The sequence below is a fragment of the Phalangium opilio genome, unplaced genomic scaffold (assembly GCF_054372755.1).
Source record: "Phalangium opilio isolate 3A_F unplaced genomic scaffold, DU_Popi_V2 ptg000095l_1, whole genome shotgun sequence".
Lineage (NCBI taxonomy): Eukaryota > Metazoa > Arthropoda > Arachnida > Opiliones > Phalangiidae > Phalangium > Phalangium opilio.
In genome coordinates, this window is record NW_028324200.1 from 3,661,964 (window position 1) to 3,678,799 (window position 16,836).

Consider the following 16,836-nt stretch of genomic DNA (forward strand, 5'->3'; position numbering starts at 1 on the left):
TTAGATTTTGAGCTAATTTCAGGTTTACAAGTGGGGACCTAAACAGTCTTCCAACCTTATATCTGGGGACATTTGTGTATAAATTATTAGATTTTGTACTAGTGTCGAAGCCTATATGGTTCCATCAGGTATTTCAATTTCATTTTTCACACTCGATAAATTTACAAGTGGGGACCTTCACAGTCATTTCAACAGACAAGTGGGGTCTTTTAAACACACATTTTCTAATTTCATGCATATTTTAATTTTATAGTTTAAATATTGATTATTAGAATGAAATTTAAGTAATCAGTCCTATTTCTAGCTTAACACTTAAGTTTTGAGCTAATTTCAGGTTTACAAGTGGGGACCTAAACAGTCTTCCAACCTTATATCTGGGGACATTTGTGTATAAATTATTAGATTTTGTACTAGTGTCGAAGCCTATATGGTTCCATCAGGTATTTCAATTTCATTTTTCACACTCGATAAATTTACAAGTGGGGACCTTCACCGTCATTTCAACAGACAATTGGGGTCTTTTAAACACACATTTTCTTATTTCATGTATATTTTAATTTTATATTTTAAATATTGATTATTATAATGAAATTTAGGTAATCGGACCTTTTAATGGCTTAACACTTAAGTTTTGAGCTGATTTCAGGTTTACAAGTGGGGACCTAAACAGTCTTCCAACCTTATATCTGGGGACATTTGTGTATAAATTATTAGGTTTTAAATTAGTGTCAAAGCCTATATGGTTCAATCAAGTATTTCAATTTCATTTTTCACACTCGATAAATTTACAAGTGGGTACCTTCACCGTCATTTCAACAGACAAGTGGGGTCTTTTAAACACACATTTTCTAATTTCATGTATATTTTAATTTTATATTTTAAATATTGATTATTATATTGAAATTTAAGTAATCAGTCCTATTTCAAGCTTAACACTTAAGTTTTGAGCTATTTTCAGGTTTACAAGTGGGGACCTAAACAGTCTTCCAACCTTATATCTGGGGACATTTGTGTATAAATTATTAGATTTTGTACTAGTGTCGAAGCCTATATGGTTCCATCAGGTATTTCAATTTCATTTTTCACACTCGATAAATTTACAAGTGGGGACCTTCACAGTCATTTCAACAGACAAGTGGGGTCTTTTAAACACACATTTTCTAATTTCATGTATATTTTAATTTTATAGTTTAAATATTGATTATTAGAATGAAATTTAAGTAATCAGTCCTATTTCTAGCTTAACACTTAAGTTTTGAGCTAATTTCAGGTTTACAAGTGGGGACCTAAACAGTCTTCCAACCTTATATCTGGGGACATTTGTGTATAAATTATTAGGTTTTGCACTAGTGTCGAAGCCTATATGGTTCCATCAGGTATTTCAATTTCATTTTTCACACTCGATAAATTTACAAGTGGGGACCTTCACCGTCATTTCAACAGACAATTGGGGTCTTTTAAACACACATTTTCTTATTTCATGTATATTTTAATTTTATATTTTAAATATTGATTATTATAATGAAATTTAGGTAATCGGACCTTTTAATGGCTTAACACTTAAGTTTTGAGCTGATTTCAGGTTTACAAGTGGGGACCTAAACAGTCTTCCAACCTTATATCTGGGGACATTTGTGTATAAATTATTAGGTTTTAAATTAGTGTCAAAGCCTATATGGTTCAATCAAGTATTTCAATTTCATTTTTCACACTCGATAAATTTACAAGTGGGGACCTTCACCGTCATTTCAACAGACAAGTGGGGTCTTTTAAACACACATTTTCTAATTTCATGTATATTTTAATTTTATATTTTAAATATTGATTATTATATTGAAATTTAAGTAATCAGTCCTATTTCAAGCTTAACACTTAAGTTTTGAGCTAATTTCAGGTTTACAAGTGGGGACCTAAACAGTCTTCCAACCTTATATCTGGGGACATTTGTGTATAAATTATTAGGTTTTAAATTAGTGTCAAAGCCTATATGGTTCCATCAGGTATTTCAATTTCATTTTTCACACTCGATAAATTTACAAGTGGGGACCTTCACAGTCATTTCAACAGACAAGTGGGGTCTTTGAAACACACATTTTCTAATTTCATGTATATTTTAATTTTATAGTTTAAATATTGATTATCAGAATGAAATTTAAGTAATCAGTCCTATTTCTAGCTGAACACTTAAGTTTTGAGCAGATTTCAGGTTTACAAGTGGGGACCTAAACAGTCTTCCAACCTTATATCTGGGGACATTTGTGTATAAATTATTAGATTTTGCACTAGTGTCGAAGCCTATATGGTTCCATCAGGTATTTCAATTTCATTTTTCACTCTCGATAAATTTACAAGTGGGGACTTTCACCGTCATTTCAACAGACAAGTGGGGTCTTTTAAACACACATTTTCTAATTTCATGTATATTTTAATATTATTTTTTAAATATTGATTATTATATTGAAATTTATGTAATCAGTCCTATTTCAAGCTTAACACTTAAGTTTTGAGCTAATTTCAGGTTTACAAGTGGGGACGTAAACAGTCTTCCAACCTTATATCTGGGGACATTTGTGTATAAATTATTAGATTTTGTACTAGTGTCGAAGCCTATATGGTTCCATCAGGTATTTCAATTTCATTTTTCACACTCGATAAATTTACAAGTGGGGACCTTCACCGTCATTTCAACAGACAATTGGGGTCTTTTAAACACACATTTTCTTATTTCATGTATATTTTAATTTTATATTTTAAATATTGATTATTATAATGAAATTTAGGTAATCGGACCTTTTAATGGCTTAACACTTAAGTTTTGAGCTGATTTCAGGTTTACAAGTGGGGACCTAAACAGTCTTCCAACCTTATATCTGGGGACATTTGTGTATAAATTATTAGGTTTTAAATTAGTGTCAAAGCCTATATGGTTCAATCAAGTATTTCAATTTCATTTTTCACACTCGATAAATTTACAAGTGGGTACCTTCACCGTCATTTCAACAGACAAGTGGGGTCTTTTAAACACACATTTTCTAATTTCATGTATATTTTAATTTTATATTTTAAATATTGATTATTATATTGAAATTTAAGTAATCAGTCCTATTTCAAGCTTAACACTTAAGTTTTGAGCTATTTTCAGGTTTACAAGTGGGGACCTAAACAGTCTTCCAACCTTATATCTGGGGACATTTGTGTATAAATTATTAGATTTTGTACTAGTGTCGAAGCCTATATGGTTCCATCAGGTATTTCAATTTCATTTTTCACACTCGATAAATTTACAAGTGGGGACCTTCACAGTCATTTCAACAGACAAGTGGGGTCTTTTAAACACACATTTTCTAATTTCATGTATATTTTAATTTTATAGTTTAAATATTGATTATTAGAATGAAATTTAAGTAATCAGTCCTATTTCTAGCTTAACACTTAAGTTTTGAGCTAATTTCAGGTTTACAAGTGGGGACCTAAACAGTCTTCCAACCTTATATCTGGGGACATTTGTGTATAAATTATTAGGTTTTGCACTAGTGTCGAAGCCTATATGGTTCCATCAGGTATTTCAATTTCATTTTTCACACTCGATAAATTTACAAGTGGGGACCTTCACCGTCATTTCAACAGACAATTGGGGTCTTTTAAACACACATTTTCTTATTTCATGTATATTTTAATTTTATATTTTAAATATTGATTATTATAATGAAATTTAGGTAATCGGACCTTTTAATGGCTTAACACTTAAGTTTTGAGCTGATTTCAGGTTTACAAGTGGGGACCTAAACAGTCTTCCAACCTTATATCTGGGGACATTTGTGTATAAATTATTAGGTTTTAAATTAGTGTCAAAGCCTATATGGTTCAATCAAGTATTTCAATTTCATTTTTCACACTCGATAAATTTACAAGTGGGGACCTTCACCGTCATTTCAACAGACAAGTGGGGTCTTTTAAACACACATTTTCTAATTTCATGTATATTTTAATTTTATATTTTAAATATTGATTATTATATTGAAATTTAAGTAATCAGTCCTATTTCAAGCTTAACACTTAAGTTTTGAGCTAATTTCAGGTTTACAAGTGGGGACCTAAACAGTCTTCCAACCTTATATCTGGGGACATTTGTGTATAAATTATTAGGTTTTAAATTAGTGTCAAAGCCTATATGGTTCCATCAGGTATTTCAATTTCATTTTTCACACTCGATAAATTTACAAGTTTGGGACCTTCACAGTCATTTCAACAGACAAGTGGGGTCTTTGAAACACACATTTTCTAATTTCATGTATATTTTAATTTTATAGTTTAAATATTGATTATCAGAATGAAATTTAAGTAATCAGTCCTATTTCTAGCTGAACACTTAAGTTTTGAGCAGATTTCAGGTTTACAAGTGGGGACCTAAACAGTCTTCCAACCTTATATCTGGGGACATTTGTGTATAAATTATTAGATTTTGCACTAGTGTCGAAGCCTATATGGTTCCATCAGGTATTTCAATTTCATTTTTCACTCTCGATAAATTTACAAGTGGGGACTTTCACCGTCATTTCAACAGACAAGTGGGGTCTTTTAAACACACATTTTCTAATTTCATGTATATTTTAATATTATTTTTTAAATATTGATTATTATATTGAAATTTATGTAATCAGTCCTATTTCAAGCTTAACACTTAAGTTTTGAGCTAATTTCAGGTTTACAAGTGGGGACGTAAACAGTCTTCCAACCTTATATCTGGGGACATTTGTGTATAAATTATTAGATTTTGTACTAGTGTCGAAGCCTATATGGTTCCATCAGGTATTTCAATTTCATTTTTCACACTCGATAAATTTACAAGTGGGGACCTTCACAGTCATTTCAACAGACAAGTGGGGTCTTTTAAACACACATTTTCTAATTTCATGCATACTTTAATTTTATAGTTTAAATATTGATTATTAGAATGAAATTTAAGTAATCAGTCCTATTTCTAGCTTAACACTTAAGTTTTGAGCTAATTTCAGGTTTACAAGTGGGGACCTAAACAGTCTTCCAACCTTATATCTGGGGACATTTGTGTATAAATTATTAGATTTTGTACTAGTGTCGAAGCCTATATGGTTCCATCAGGTATTTCAATTTCATTTTTCACACTCGATAAATTTACAAGTGGGGACCTTCACCGTCATTTCAACAGACAATTGGGGTCTTTTAAACACACATTTTCTTATTTCATGTATATTTTAATTTTATATTTTGAATATTGATTATTATAATGAAATTTAGGTAATCGGACCTTTTAATGGCTTAACACTTAAGTTTTGAGCTGATTTCAGGTTTACAAGTGGGGACCTAAACAGTCTTCCAACCTTATATCTGGGGACATTTGTGTATAAATTATTAGGTTTTAAATTAGTGTCAAAGCCTATATGGTTCAATCAAGTATTTCAATTTCATTTTTCACACTCGATAAATTTACAAGTGGGGACCTTCACCGTCATTTCAACAGACAAGTGGGGTCTTTTAAACACACATTTTCTAATTTCATGTATATTTTAATTTTATATTTTAAATATTGATTATTATATTGAAATTTAAGTAATCAGTCCTATTTCAAGCTTAACACTTAAGTTTTGAGCTATTTTCAGGTTTACAAGTGGGGACCTAAACAGTCTTCCAACCTTATATCTGGGGACATTTGTGTATAAATTATTAGATTTTGTACTAGTGTCGAAGCCTATATGGTTACATCAGGTATTTCAATTTCATTTTTCACACTCGATAAATTTACAAGTGGGGACCTTCACAGTCATTTCAACAGACAAGTGGGGTCTTTTAAACACACATTTTCTAATTTCATGTATATTTTAATTTTATAGTTTAAATATTGATTATTAGAATGAAATTTAAGTAATCAGTCCTATTTCTAGCTTAACACTTAAGTTTTGAGCTAATTTCAGGTTTACAAGTGGGGACCTAAACAGTCTTCCAACCTTATATCTGGGGACATTTGTGTATAAATTATTAGGTTTTGCACTAGTGTCGAAGCCTATATGGTTCCATCAGGTATTTCAATTTCATTTTTCACACTCGATAAATTTACAAGTGGGGACCTTCACCGTCATTTCAACAGACAATTGGGGTCTTTTAAACACACATTTTCTTATTTCATGTATATTTTAATTTTATATTTTAAATATTGATTATTATAATGAAATTTAGGTAATCGGACCTTTTAATGGCTTAACACTTAAGTTTTGAGCTGATTTCAGGTTTACAAGTGGGGACCTAAACAGTCTTCCAACCTTATATCTGGGGACATTTGTGTATAAATTATTAGGTTTTAAATTAGTGTCAAAGCCTATATGGTTCAATCAAGTATTTCAATTTCATTTTTCACACTCGATAAATTTACAAGTGGGGACCTTCACCGTCATTTCAACAGACAAGTGGGGTCTTTTAAACACACATTTTCTAATTTCATGTATATTTTAATTTTATATTTTAAATATTGATTATTATATTGAAATTTAAGTAATCAGTCCTATTTCAAGCTTAACACTTAAGTTTTGAGCTAATTTCAGGTTTACAAGTGGGGACCTAAACAGTCTTCCAACCTTATATCTGGGGACATTTGTGTATAAATTATTAGGTTTTAAATTAGTGTCAAAGCCTATATGGTTCCATCAGGTATTTCAATTTCATTTTTCACACTCGATAAATTTACAAGTGGGGACCTTCACAGTCATTTCAACAGACAAGTGGGGTCTTTGAAACACACATTTTCTAATTTCATGTATATTTTAATTTTATAGTTTAAATATTGATTATCAGAATGAAATTTAAGTAATCAGTCCTATTTCTAGCTGAACACTTAAGTTTTGAGCAGATTTCAGGTTTACAAGTGGGGACCTAAACAGTCTTCCAACCTTATATCTGGGGACATTTGTGTATAAATTATTAGATTTTGCACTAGTGTCGAAGCCTATATGGTTCCATCAGGTATTTCAATTTCATTTTTCACTCTCGATAAATTTACAAGTGGGGACTTTCACCGTCATTTCAACAGACAAGTGGGGTCTTTTAAACACACATTTTCTAATTTCATGTATATTTTAATATTATTTTTTAAATATTGATTATTATATTGAAATTTAAGTAATCAGTCCTATTTCAAGCTTAACACTTAAGTTTTGAGCTAATTTCAGGTTTACAAGTGGGGACGTAAACAGTCTTCCAACCTTATATCTGGGGACATTTGTGTATAAATTATTAGATTTTGTACTAGTGTCGAAGCCTATATGGTTCCATCAGGTATTTCAATTTCATTTTTCACACTCGATAAATTTACAAGTGGGGACCTTCACAGTCATTTCAACAGACAAGTGGGGTCTTTTAAACACACATTTTCTAATTTCATGTATATTTTAATTTTATAGTTTAAATATTGATTATTAGAATGAAATTTAAGTAATCAGTCCTATTTCTAGCTTAACACTTAAGTTTTGAGCTAATTTCAGGTTTACAAGTGGGGACCTAAACAGTCTTCCAACCTTATATCTGGGGACATTTGTGTATAAATTATTAGATTTTGTACTAGTGTCGAAGCCTATATGGTTCCATCAGGTATTTCAATTTCATTTTTCACACTCGATAAATTTACAAGTGGGGACCTTCACCGTCATTTCAACAGACAATTGGGGTCTTTTAAACACACATTTTCTTATTTCATGTATATTTTAATTTTATATTTTAAATATTGATTATTATAATGAAATTTAGGTAATCGGACCTTTTAATGGCTTAACACTTAAGTTTTGAGCTGATTTCAGGTTTACAAGTGGGGACCTAAACAGTCTTCCAACCTTATATCTGGGGACATTTGTGTATAAATTATTAGGTTTTGCACTAGTGTCGAAGCCTATATGGTTCCATCAGGTATTTCAATTTCATTTTTCACTCTCGATAAATTTACAAGTGGGGACTTTCACCGTCATTTCAACAGACAAGTGGGGTCTTTTAAACACACATTTTCTAATTTCATGTATATTTTAATTTTATATTTTAAATATTGATTATTATATTGAAATTTAAATAATCAGTCCTATTTCAAGCTTAACACTTAAGTTTTGAGTTAATTTCAGGTTTACAAGTGGGGACCTAAACAGTCTTCCAACCTTATATCTGGGGACATTTGTGTATAAATTATTAGATTTTGTACTAGTGTCGAAGCCTATATGGTTCCATCAGGTATTTCAATTTTATTTTTCACACTCGATAAATTTACAAGTGGGGACCTTCACCGTCATTTCAACAGACAATTGGGGTCTTTTAAACACACATTTTCTTATTTCATGTATATTTTAATTTTATATTTTAAATATTGATTATTATAATGAAATTTAGGTAATCGGACCTTTTAATGGCTTAACACTTAAGTTTTGAGCTGATTTCAGGTTTACAAGTGGGGACCTAAACAGTCTTCCAACCTTATATCTGGGGACATTTGTGTATAAATTATTAGGTTTTAAATTAGTGTCAAAGCCTATATGGTTCAATCAAGTATTTCAATTTCATTTTTCACACATGATAAATTTACAAGTGGGGACCTTCACCGTCATTTCAACAGACAAGTGGGGTCTTTTAAACACACATTTTCTAATTTCATGTATATTTTAATTTTATATTTTAAATATTGATTATTATATTGAAATTTAAGTAATCAGTCCTATTTTAAGCTTAACACTTAAGTTTTGAGCTAATTTCAGGTTTACAAGTGGGGACCTAAACAGTCTTCCAACCTTATATCTGGGGACATTTGTGTATAAATTATTAGGTTTTAAATTAGTGTCAAAGCCTATATGGTTCCATCAGGTATTTCAATTTCATTTTTCACACTCGATAAATTTACAAGTGGGGACCTTCACAGTCATTTCAACAGACAAGTGGGGTCTTTGAAACACACATTTTCTAATTTCATGTATATTTTAATTTTATAGTTTAAATATTGATTATCAGAATGAAATTTAAGTAATCAGTCCTATTTCTAGCTGAACACTTAAGTTTTGAGCAGATTTCAGGTTTACAAGTGGGGACCTAAACAGTCTTCCAACCTTATATCTGGGGACATTTGTGTATAAATTATTAGATTTTGCACTAGTGTCGAAGCCTATATGGTTCCATCAGGTATTTCAATTTCATTTTTCACTCTCGATAAATTTACAAGTGGGGACTTTCACCGTCATTTCAACAGACAAGTGGGGTCTTTTAAACACACATTTTCTAATTTCATGTATATTTTAATTTTATATTTTAAATATTGATTATTATATTGAAATTTAAGTAATCAGTCCTATTTCAAGCTTAACACTTAAGTTTTGAGCTAATTTCAGGTTTACAAGTGGGGACGTAAACAGTCTTCCAACCTTATATCTGGGGACATTTGTGTATAAATTATTAGATTTTGTACTAGTGTCGAAGCCTATATGGTTCCATCAGGTATTTCAATTTCATTTTTCACACTCGATAAATTTACAAGTGGGGACCTTCACAGTCATTTCAACAGACAAGTGGGGTCTTTTAAACACACATTTTCTAATTTCATGTATATTTTAATTTTATAGTTTAAATATTGATTATTAGAATGAAATTTAAGTAATCAGTCCTATTTCTAGCTTAACACTTAAGTTTTGAGCTAATTTCAGGTTTACAAGTGGGGACCTAAACAGTCTTCCAACCTTATATCTGGGGACATTTGTGTATAAATTATTAGATTTTGTACTAGTGTCGAAGCCTATATGGTTCCATCAGGTATTTCAATTTCATTTTTCACACTCGATAAATTTACAAGTGGGGACCTTCACCGTCATTTCAACAGACAATTGGGGTCTTTTAAACACACATTTTCTTATTTCATGTATATTTTAATTTTATATTTTAAATATTGATTATTATAATGAAATTTAGGTAATCGGACCTTTTAATGGCTTAACACTTAAGTTTTGAGCTGATTTCAGGTTTACAAGTGGAGACCTAAACAGTCTTCCAACCTTATATCTGGGGACATTTGTGTATAAATTATTAGGTTTTAAATTAGTGTCAAAGCCTATATGGTTCCATCAGGTATTTCAATTTAATTTTTCACACTCGATAAATTTACAAGTGGGGACCTTCACAGTCATTTCAACTGACAAGTGGGGTCTTTGAAACACACATTTTCTAATTTCATGTATATTTTAATTTTATAGTTTAAATATTGATTATCAGAATGAAATTTAAGTAATCAGTCCTATTTCTAGCTGAACACTTAAGTTTTGAGCAGATTTCAGGTTTACAAGTGGGGACCTAAACAGTCTTCCAACCTTATATCTGGGGACATTTGTGTATAAATTATTAGATTTTGCACTAGTGTCGAAGCCTATATGGTTCCATCAGGTATTTCAATTTCATTTTTCACTCTCGATAAATTTACAAGTGGGGACTTTCACCGTCATTTCAACAGACAAGTGGGGTCTTTTAAACACACATTTTCTAATTTCATGTATATTTTAATTTTATAGTTTAAATATTGATTATCAGAATGAAATTTAAGTAATCAGTCCTATTTCTAGCTTAACACTTAAGTTTTGAGCTAATTTCAGGTTTACAAGTGGGGACCTAAACAGTCTTCCAACCTTATATCTGGGGACATTTGTGTATAAATTATTAGATTTTGTACTAGTGTCGAAGCCTATATGGTTCCATCAGGTATTTCAATTTCATTTTTCACACTCGATAAATTTACAAGTGGGGACCTTCACAGTCATTTCAACAGACAAGTGGGGTCTTTTAAACACACATTTTCTTATTTCATGTATATTTTAATTTTATATTTTAAATATTGATTATTATAATGAAATTTAGGTAATCGGACCTTTTAATGGCTTAACACTTAAGTTTTGAGCTGATTTCAGGTTTACAAGTGGGGACCTAAACAGTCTTCCAACCTTATATCTGGGGACATTTGTGTATAAATTATTAGGCTTTAAATTAGTGTCAAAGCCTATATGGTTCAATCAAGTATTTCAATTTCATTTTTCACACTCGATAAATTTACAAGTGGGGACCTTCACCGTCATTTCAACAGACAAGTGGGGTCTTTGAAACACACATTTTCTAATTTCATGTATATTTTAATTTTATATTTTAAATATTGATTATTATATTGAAATTTAAGTAATCAGTCCTATTTCTAGCTTAACACTTAAGTTTTGAGCTAATTTCAGGTTTACAAGTGGGGACCTAAACAGTCTTCCAACCTTATATCTGGGGACATTTGTGTATAAATTATTAGATTTTGTACTAGTGTCGAAGCCTATATGGTTCCATCAGGTATTTCAATTTCATTTTTCACACTCGATAAATTTACAAGTGGGGACCTTCACAGTCATTTCAACAGACAAGTGGGGTCTTTTAAACACTCATTTTCTAATTTCATGTATATTTTAATTTTATAGTGTAAATATTGATTATCAGAATGAAATTTAAGTAATCAGTCCTATTTCTAGCTGAACACTTAAGTTTTGAGCTAATTTCAGGTTTACAAGTGGGGACCTAAACAGTCTTCCAACCTGATATCTGGGGACATTTGTGTATAAATTATTAGATTTTGCACTAGTGTCGAAGCCTATATGGTTCCATCAGGTATTTCAATTTCATTTTTCACTCTCGATAAATTTACAAGTGGGGACTTTCACCGTCATTTCAACAGACAAGTGGGGTCTTTTAAACACACATTTTCTAATTTCATGTATATTTTAATATTATTTTTTAAATATTGATTATTATATTGAAATTTAAGTAATCAGTCCTATTTCAAGCTTAACACTTAAGTTTTGAGCTAATTTCAGGTTTACAAGTGGGGACGTAAACAGTCTTCCAACCTTATATCTGGGGACATTTGTGTATAAATTATTAGATTTTGTACTAGTGTCGAAGCCTATATGGTTCCATCAGGTATTTCAATTTCATTTTTCACACTCGATAAATTTACAAGTGGGGACCTTCACAGTCATTTCAACAGACAAGTGGGGTCTTTTAAACACACATTTTCTTATTTCATGTATATTTTAATTTTATATTTTAAATATTGATTATTATAATGAAATTTAGGTAATCGGACCTTTTAATGGCTTAACACTTAAGTTTTGAGCTGATTTCAGGTTTACAAGTGGGGACCTAAACAGTCTTCCAACCTTATATCTGGGGACATTTGTGTATAAATTATTAGGCTTTAAATTAGTGTCAAAGCCTATATGGTTCAATCAAGTATTTCAATTTCATTTTTCACACTCGATAAATTTACAAGTGGGGACCTTCACCGTCATTTCAACAGACAAGTGGGGTCTTTGAAACACACATTTTCTAATTTCATGTATATTTTAATTTTATATTTTAAATATTGATTATTATATTGAAATTTAAGTAATCAGTCCTATTTCTAGCTTAACACTTAAGTTTTGAGCTAATTTCAGGTTTACAAGTGGGGACCTAAACAGTCTTCCAACCTTATATCTGGGGACATTTGTGTATAAATTATTAGATTTTGTACTAGTGTCGAAGCCTATATGGTTCCATCAGGTATTTCAATTTCATTTTTCACACTCGATAAATTTACAAGTGGGGACCTTCACAGTCATTTCAACAGACAAGTGGGGTCTTTTAAACACTCATTTTCTAATTTCATGTATATTTTAATTTTATAGTGTAAATATTGATTATCAGAATGAAATTTAAGTAATCAGTCCTATTTCTAGCTGAACACTTAAGTTTTGAGCTAATTTCAGGTTTACAAGTGGGGACCTAAACAGTCTTCCAACCTGATATCTGGGGACATTTGTGTATAAATTATTAGATTTTGCACTAGTGTCGAAGCCTATATGGTTCCATCAGGTATTTCAATTTCATTTTTCACTCTCGATAAATTTACAAGTGGGGACTTTCACCGTCATTTCAACAGACAAGTGGGGTCTTTTAAACACACATTTTCTAATTTCATGTATATTTTAATATTATTTTTTAAATATTGATTATTATATTGAAATTTAAGTAATCAGTCCTATTTCAAGCTTAACACTTAAGTTTTGAGCTAATTTCAGGTTTACAAGTGGGGACGTAAACAGTCTTCCAACCTTATATCTGGGGACATTTGTGTATAAATTATTAGATTTTGTACTAGTGTCGAAGCCTATATGGTTCCATCAGGTATTTCAATTTCATTTTTCACACTCGATAAATTTACAAGTGGGGACCTTCACAGTCATTTCAACAGACAAGTGGGGTCTTTTAAACACACATTTTCTAATTTCATGTATATTTTAATTTTATAGTTTAAATATTGATTATTAGAATGAAATTTAAGTAATCAGTCCTATTTCTAGCTTAACACTTAAGTTTTGAGCTAATTTCAGGTTTACAAGTGGGGACCTAAACAGTCTTCCAACCTTATATCTGGGGACATTTGTGTATAAATTATTAGATTTTGTACTAGTGTCGAAGCCTATATGGTTCCATCAGGTATTTCAATTTCATTTTTCACACTCGATAAATTTACAAGTGGGGACCTTCACCGTCATTTCAACAGACAATTGGGGTCTTTTAAACACACATTTTCTTATTTCATGTATATTTTAATTTTATATTTTAAATATTGATTATTATAATGAAATTTAGGTAATCGGACCTTTTAATGGCTTAACACTTAAGTTTTGAGCTGATTTCAGGTTTACAAGTGGGGACCTAAACAGTCTTCCAACCTTATATCTGGGGACATTTGTGTATAAATTATTAGGTTTTGCACTAGTGTCGAAGCCTATATGGTTCCATCAGGTATTTCAATTTCATTTTTCACTCTCGATAAATTTACAAGTGGGGACTTTCACCGTCATTTCAACAGACAAGTGGGGTCTTTTAAACACACATTTTCTAATTTCATGTATATTTTAATTTTATATTTTAAATATTGATTATTATATTGAAATTTAAATAATCAGTCCTATTTCAAGCTTAACACTTAAGTTTTGAGTTAATTTCAGGTTTACAAGTGGGGACCTAAACAGTCTTCCAACCTTATATCTGGGGACATTTGTGTATAAATTATTAGATTTTGTACTAGTGTCGAAGCCTATATGGTTCCATCAGGTATTTCAATTTTATTTTTCACACTCGATAAATTTACAAGTGGGGACCTTCACCGTCATTTCAACAGACAATTGGGGTCTTTTAAACACACATTTTCTTATTTCATGTATATTTTAATTTTATATTTTAAATATTGATTATTATAATGAAATTTAGGTAATCGGACCTTTTAATGGCTTAACACTTAAGTTTTGAGCTGATTTCAGGTTTACAAGTGGGGACCTAAACAGTCTTCCAACCTTATATCTGGGGACATTTGTGTATAAATTATTAGGTTTTAAATTAGTGTCAAAGCCTATATGGTTCAATCAAGTATTTCAATTTCATTTTTCACACATGATAAATTTACAAGTGGGGACCTTCACCGTCATTTCAACAGACAAGTGGGGTCTTTTAAACACACATTTTCTAATTTCATGTATATTTTAATTTTATATTTTAAATATTGATTATTATATTGAAATTTAAGTAATCAGTCCTATTTCAAGCTTAACACTTAAGTTTTGAGCTAATTTCAGGTTTACAAGTGGGGACCTAAACAGTCTTCCAACCTTATATCTGGGGACATTTGTGTATAAATTATTAGGTTTTAAATTAGTGTCAAAGCCTATATGGTTCCATCAGGTATTTCAATTTCATTTTTCACACTCGATAAATTTACAAGTGGGGACCTTCACAGTCATTTCAACAGACAAGTGGGGTCTTTGAAACACACATTTTCTAATTTCATGTATATTTTAATTTTATAGTTTAAATATTGATTATCAGAATGAAATTTAAGTAATCAGTCCTATTTCTAGCTGAACACTTAAGTTTTGAGCTAATTTCAGGTTTACAAGTGGGGACCTAAACAGTCTTCCAACCTTATATCTGGGGACATTTGTGTATAAATTATTAGATTTTGTACTAGTGTCGAAGCCTATATGGTTCCATCAGGTATTTCAATTTCATTTTTCACACTCGATAAATTTACAAGTGGGGACCTTCACAGTCATTTCAACAGACAAGTGGGGTCTTTTAAACACACATTTTCTAATTTCATGTATATTTTAATTTTATAGTTTAAATATTGATTATTAGAATGAAATTTAAGTAATCAGTCCTATTTCTAGCTTAACACTTAAGTTTTGAGCTAATTTCAGGTTTACAAGTGGGGACCTAAACAGTCTTCCAACCTTATATCTGGGGACATTTGTGTATAAATTATTAGATTTTGTACTAGTGTCGAAGCCTATATGGTTCCATCAGGTATTTCAATTTCATTTTTCACACTCGATAAATTTACAAGTGGGGACCTTCACCGTCATTTCAACAGACAATTGGGGTCTTTTAAACACACATTTTCTTATTTCATGTATATTTTAATTTTATATTTTAAATATTGATTATTATAATGAAATTTAGGTAATCGGACCTTTTAATGGCTTAACACTTAAGTTTTGAGCTGATTTCAGGTTTACAAGTGGGGACCTAAACAGTCTTCCAACCTTATATCTGGGGACATTTGTGTATAAATTATTAGGTTTTGCACTAGTGTCGAAGCCTATATGGTTCCATCAGGTATTTCAATTTCATTTTTCACTCTCGATAAATTTACAAGTGGGGACTTTCACCGTCATTTCAACAGACAAGTGGGGTCTTTTAAACACACATTTTCTAATTTCATGTATATTTTAATTTTATATTTTAAATATTGATTATTATATTGAAATTTAAATAATCAGTCCTATTTCAAGCTTAACACTTAAGTTTTGAGTTAATTTCAGGTTTACAAGTGGGGACCTAAACAGTCTTCCAACCTTATATCTGGGGACATTTGTGTATAAATTATTAGATTTTGTACTAGTGTCGAAGCCTATATGGTTCCATCAGGTATTTCAATTTTATTTTTCACACTCGATAAATTTACAAGTGGGGACCTTCACCGTCATTTCAACAGACAATTGGGGTCTTTTAAACACACATTTTCTTATTTCATGTATATTTTAATTTTATATTTTAAATATTGATTATTATAATGAAATTTAGGTAATCGGACCTTTTAATGGCTTAACACTTAAGTTTTGAGCTGATTTCAGGTTTACAAGTGGGGACCTAAACAGTCTTCCAACCTTATATCTGGGGACATTTGTGTATAAATTATTAGGTTTTAAATTAGTGTCAAAGCCTATATGGTTCAATCAAGTATTTCAATTTCATTTTTCACACATGATAAATTTACAAGTGGGGACCTTCACCGTCATTTCAACAGACAAGTGGGGTCTTTTAAACACACATTTTCTAATTTCATGTATATTTTAATTTTATATTTTAAATATTGATTATTATATTGAAATTTAAGTAATCAGTCCTATTTCAAGCTTAACACTTAAGTTTTGAGCTAATTTCAGGTTTACAAGTGGGGACCTAAACAGTCTTCCAACCTTATATCTGGGGACATTTGTGTATAAATTATTAGGTTTTAAATTAGTGTCAAAGCCTATATGGTTCCATCAGGTATTTCAATTTCATTTTTCACACTCGATAAATTTACAAGTGGGGACCTTCACAGTCATTTCAACAGACAAGTGGGGTCTTTGAAACACACATTTTCTAATTTCATGTATATTTTAATTTTATAGTTTAAATATTGATTATCAGAATGAAATTTAAGTAATCAGTCCTATT